Raw genomic sequence first — 6,000 nt, forward strand, 5'->3', positions numbered from 1 at the left:
AGAGGAGGTGTGAAAGCAACACGTCGGCACCGGAGGACCTAGGCCCTAAAAGAAGAGACACTGGGAACCCCATGCATGGCTGTTACTTCCATGATGCATTTTCCATAATCCCATGCCGGACAAGGGAAAAGCAAATCAACTCCTTCGACTTTCCCTCGCGCAGTTTAGAGGAAGAGGACAGGACAAGGAGTCTGTGTCCATAGCTAGCACAGACCCAAACACACCACTAATACGCCACATGACTGAGAGGTGGCTTGAGCCCTGTATCCAGTAGCTGGTAGCCCCATGCTCTAGATCGTTCCAATGCGTCGGTCTAGGAAGGTTGAAGGACCGAGTCAGCACCGCTGATACTCGAACCCGAAGTGTAGACTATGCCAGGCCGGTACCCTTCCGGCCGCTTGCAGACGTGTCCAAATCTGCACGGTATTCACAGGCAGCACGCAAGGAATGCAGCCAACATCCGGTGCATCCTGGGCTGTGTGAGTCTGAGGAGCGGGTGATATGTGACATGCCTGTGACAGTCCAGAGCCCCCACACTTTCAAATACTCTGTCACAGACACCCCACGACAAGAAGCAGAGAGGCCTCACAACAAAAGGGAAGGCTTAGCCCATACTGCCAAGTGCTTGCCATCATTTCCAATAAAGATGTGTACACAAAGCACGAGGAAAACGGCCTTTCGAAGGAGTCAAGATGGCCATACCAGCAAGAGAGGGGAAAACATCAAGCACAGTCCTCCCCTCTCCTTACCTTCCCCCAGATAATTCAGCTAACATCCGGTGCATCCTGGGCCGTGTGTCTCTGAGGAGCGGGTGGTATGTGACATGCCTGTGACAGTACAGAGCCCCCACACTTTCAAATACTCTGTCACAGACACCCCACGACAAGAAGCAGAGAGGCCTCACAACGAAAGGGAAGGCTTAGCCCATACTGCCAAGTGCTTGCCATCATTTCCAATAAAGATGTGCACACAAAGCACGAGGAAAACGGCATGTTGAAGGAGTCAAGATGGCCATACCAGCAGGAGAGGGGAAAAATATCAAGCACAGTCCTCCCCTCTCCTTACCTTCCCCCAGATAATGCAGCTAACATCCGGTGCATCCAGGGCCGTGTGTCTCTGAGGAGCAGGTGGTATGTGACATGCCTGCGACAGAACAGAGCCCCCGCACTCCCAAAGACTCTCTGCCACTGTCACCCCACGACAAGAAGCAGAGAGGCCTCACAACAAAAAGGGAAGGCTAGCCCATACTGCCAAGTCGAATCAAGACGGCCAAAACAGGAGGAGAGGGGAAAAACATCAAGCCCAGTCCTCCCCTCTCCTTACCTTCCCGGGGCCGTGCAGGACCCGGGACACAATGCTCACGCTGCGGTCCGGAGCCCAGCAAAGAACCGAGCGAGGCAATCCAGCTCAACTGTGACCCCAAGCCCCGCAGGGGGCCCAGGAGCAGCGCCGCACCTGAGGGAGCCGAGGGCCCCGCCACACAGCCCCCCCCAGGGGGCCAGCAATCGGTGCTCCCTGGTGCCCCGCACCGGGAAGAAAAAGTCCAACCTGCCGGAGGCAGGACAAATTAAACTGAGTGACATGGATGTGGGGGAGGAGTTATAGAGATTTAAAGAAATAGAAGAAGGTCCTGTGTCGGAGGCAGGTGCCTCATGAAGTAAGTACTGGGACGAGGAAGAGTGGACATGGAGGTAATGACCCTTCTGTGGATAGCAACTGCAGACACAGAGTCTGTTCTAGGTCTAATGGCTGCAGACACAGAAACAACTCCCTGATGAATAGCAGCAGACACAATACCTGCTCTGGGGCTAATGACCCTTGTGTGGATAGCAACTGCAGGCACTGTGTCTGTTCTAGGTCTAATGGCTGCAGACACAGAAACAACTCCACGATGAATAGCAGCAGACACAATACCTGCTCTGGAGCTAATGACCCTTGTGTGGATAGCAACTGCAGGCACAGTGTCTGTTCTTAGTCTAATGGCTGCAGACACAGAAACAACTCCCTGATGAATAGCTGCAGACACAATACCTGCTGTGGGGCTAATGACCCTTCTGTGGATAGCAACTGCAGACACAGTGTCTGTTCTTAGACTAATGGCTGCAGACACAGAAACAACTCCCTGATGAATAGCTGCAGACACAATACCTGCTCTGGGGCTAATGACTTCCATACAGTAAGTACCTGTTCACCAGCTACTTCTGACAATACCTGCCCTGGGCTGAACAATTACAGACACAGTAACGGATCTGGAATACTGATTCCAGACACAGTACCTGCCCTGGAACGGTTCCATGTAATAAAGTTGCGGTGAAAATGACCGTTTAAAAAGGCTGTGGTGTGGGCCCTGCAATCCATGTAATGGATGCGCGGGACACACCCGCAACTCCTGCTCCCCTTGTGTGGTAAAATGGAAACACTTTTACTGGTTTACACCACAGCCTTTTTTCCCACGATTGTTTGTAAAAATGACAATTTTTCAGCCATCATATTACTAGATACACCCTGGAACTAATGACATTTGATACAGTACCTTGTAATCCATTACACATGACAGAATATCTGAATGATGGCATGCACAGTACGTACTCTGGGGCTAAAGATTTCAGTCACAATATCTGCTCTGTAGCTAATGGTATTTAACACAATATCTGCTCATTAGCATTAACTGTAGAAACAGTAAAAACCCCATGCACCCTTTCCTTCTCATGTGTCCTTTCCCATTCCTAATCCCCCTCTGACACTTTGAACCACACTCTCTGAATTGAACGTACAGCATAAAAAAGTGATCAGTAGATATAAACCATCGTGCCACGATTTTCAAATCATGTTTGGTGCAACTGATGGGATGCTCTTTCATTTCACTTGGGCCAAAAAGGTGGTGAACCATACACATTGACATTTAAATGTGTCCATCATAGTTGTGCACATTGAGGTGCTCTTTTCCCACCAAATGAACAACTGTGCAAAAGTGCACTTTTCAAAGCACAGGGAAAAAACACATTTTCCTGTGCCTATTTGGACAGGTGCACGGGAATATAAAATGTATGGGAAGGTCACTTCTGATCCTCTCATGTAATGAGTGATGAATGCAGTGTGTGAATAAGCAAGTGCATGTTGAGTCAAAAAATATGTGTGTGTGTGTGCTGGTCCAGGGAGCTAATTTTGGATGGTGTGGGCAGCACAATAACAAGGCACTTTTTATTTTTTAAAGTTTTATTAGCATTTTCAACAGTAAGAACACATGTAACCCACCTCCCCACCCTCGATCCCGACACATGCAACCAACAACGCACCCATTCCTTTTCCCTTCCACCCCCAAGTCCATAAGCTCTCTAGATGGCTCCTGGTCCCAAGTTTATGTGAGTGGTCAGCTCTCTCACCAGCCTTTTGTACAGCCTTTGCACCTTTTGTGAACCCCCCCACCCATAGTCCTCGGCTCCCCTTGAAACTTCAGCCATATATCCTCCCAGCTTCCTGTACCAAGTGGAACAAGTACTCACACCAGCCCCAGCAATCTGATTTTACTCGGGCACCATGCGGCCTGCAAGTCCCGCTACAGGTGATGCAGGACAATGTCCCAGTCTGAGAGAAACCTTTGGTGATCCCCTTGAATCGAATAGGTCACCGACTCCAGTGCCACAAAGATCCAGATTTTACTAACCCATTTCTGTTCTGTGGGGGCAGCTTATTGTTTCCATTTGTGTGCCACCACAAGCATTGCCACCACTATCAGGATGACATATGTATTTCTTTGAGCTTTCGAGGGTCGATTTTCCAGAATCCCACTCGTTCCCAGGATGACATCCCTATGTTGTTTGGCATCTGACTCCCAAAAATATCATTCATTGCTGCACGGATCATGTCCCAATAAGGCTGTATGACTGGGCATTCCCACCAGATGTGCTTCCACAATCCCAGTTCCCCACATCCCCTCCAGCAGAGCGCTGACGCAGTTGGGTAGAATTTATGTCGTTTTTCTGTGGTGAGATGCCATTGGACCATTATCTTAATCCACATTTCCTGAATGTGGATGGCCTGCGTGAGCTTGGGGATATCTGCCCATAACGGAGTCCGAAGTTCCCCCTCCAGTGGCTGTACCACTTCAGTTTCCCACTGCTCCATATAGTGCCATTTCTGGCTCATTGCCTCTTCTGCTATAATCCCATATAACGCTCCTACCAACTGCCTTTCCCTGTGTCCATTGTTACGAACCATTCAAAGGGCGTGAGATCCCTGGTGGCCACTGACCATACCGTTGGGTTTGTAAGCCCAGTGCCTCAGTTGAGAGTAGCGATACCTCTCCCCCTCATCTAGCCCAAAGTCCTGCTTGCGCTGTGCAAAGGATTTAATGTCCTGACCAGAGAACATTCCATGTAGTTTGTGGCACCCTTTTTCCTCCCACCCATTGAAGGCACTCCTTTACATATTGGGTGTGAAAGGGGGATTCCTAAACAGCGATGTCAGCAGGGAGGGGAAGGTGGTCAGCTTCACCCTCTGAACCAGCTCAACCCATGAGTCCCCCACTAGGGCCCCTATTCTGCTACGGTATATGTTTGCCGGTCTATCCCCCTTGGGTCGCCACAACACCTCGTCCAGCGGCGAGCCCACGACCACTTTGTTGAGTCAACACCATCCCTACCGGCAATCACCCCTGAACCAATCCCAGATCACTCTGATTTGAGCCGCAAGGAAATGGAGGCGGAAGTTTGGCGCTCACAGCCCTGCCTTGCTTCTGGGAGACATTAGCAACTGCATAGCTACCCTGGGTCTCTTGCGGTTCAAATAAATGATCCCACATGTTTTTGAAGGGTCCTGAAGAAACCTTGGGGAACCCCCACTGGCAGGGCCGTGAAATAGGAGGTTTGGCAAAATCACAATGTTAAGGGCATTTATCCTCCCCATCCAAGCTATTGATAAAGGCACCCATTGTTATGCTTGATACCGGATAGGAGCCACAATTCCTTTTACATACATTGCCAGTCTGTCGTAATACTGAGAGTCACCTACCTGTGTCTGCAGGCCACACTGCAGAAATGAGTGGTTCACCTGGTGACCCCCGGTGCTCCAGCGTGACGCTAGACCAGAGTGAGGCCCCCAGGGAAACCCTCTTGGGGGAGAAAACCCTGGGCTGAGTTGCTAGGGTGCGCCGATTCCGGTCTTCACCGATAATACCTGGAAGTCCGGAGATGGTTCCAAACTCTTATGCCAGGGCCTGCAGTGATCTTTAGTAGAGGAGCGGTTACAGTTGAGTGAGGGTTTATACAGACTCCTGGGAACCCCCTAAGGTATTGTGACGGAGTCCAAGAGCTTACCCTATTGAATAGATTGGGGCGTGACTTCAAAAGAGAAGGCAGCGTCCCTGTTGAGCGCTGGTCTGATTCTGAGAAAATAGAGGGAAAGGAAGGGAGAGTGGCCAGTCTGTAGGAAATAGGGGGAAAGGATAAGAAGTGACGAGAGGACCCCCGAGCCCAGGGACGTACCGTGGGAAGAAGGATTCTGTGCAGAACGATGCCAGCGAACTGAGGGCTGCTGGGAAACGTAGTTCCAAGAAACCTATGAAGCAGATGCCTTGCCGCCTGATGAAACAGATACTAGTCAGAAGGATAATACACTGTGTTACGAGTGATTGCGAGTGAGTGACCCGCTACGAGATAAGCACCGCCTACCTGGCGAATGACGGAAATGACCCGCTTGTGTCTGCAAGCGGAAGGCAGTATGAACAATGATGAGGTTACAAGCAATGGAAGGAGAAAACTGATGGGAGAGAGAAGGTAGCACAGGTTACAAGATGACTAATGAGGAACAGAAGGCGGGTGCAAAGGGAAATGAGGATTTGGGAACGGATTCGGGAATGCACAAACTTGCGCAGTGTAATGACCCTCTAAGGAGAGTAGCAACACGAAGCTGTACAGCCGTGGAGGCTGGAAATAGTATTTCCTGTAGCTGGGGCGTGGGCTGACCCGGAAGGATGGTAGAGCTGCAGATGGATGGACCGCT

The 6,000-nt window shown here is 50.4% G+C and overlaps 1 protein-coding gene across 5 annotated transcripts in view; it reads right to left on the minus strand.

Annotated features, from left to right (window-relative positions):
* YDJC (YdjC chitooligosaccharide deacetylase homolog) overlaps positions 1-5,663 on the minus strand; it is a 291,953-nt gene extending 286,290 nt beyond the window's left edge. For 2 of the 5 annotated variants that reach the window (XM_069619971.1, XM_069619966.1), the window contains exon 1: positions 5,316-5,474. The gene's annotated coding sequence lies outside the window, so the exon portion shown is untranslated. The other 3 variants (XM_069619970.1, XM_069619965.1, XM_069619967.1) reach the window with 2 other exon arrangements.
* Between the last annotated feature and the right edge of the window lie 337 nt (positions 5,664-6,000).

Source organism: Ambystoma mexicanum, chromosome 10 (genome assembly GCF_040938575.1).
Source record: "Ambystoma mexicanum isolate Mex_15411 chromosome 10, UKY_AmexF1_1, whole genome shotgun sequence".
NCBI classification, from domain to species: domain Eukaryota; kingdom Metazoa; phylum Chordata; class Amphibia; order Caudata; family Ambystomatidae; genus Ambystoma; species Ambystoma mexicanum.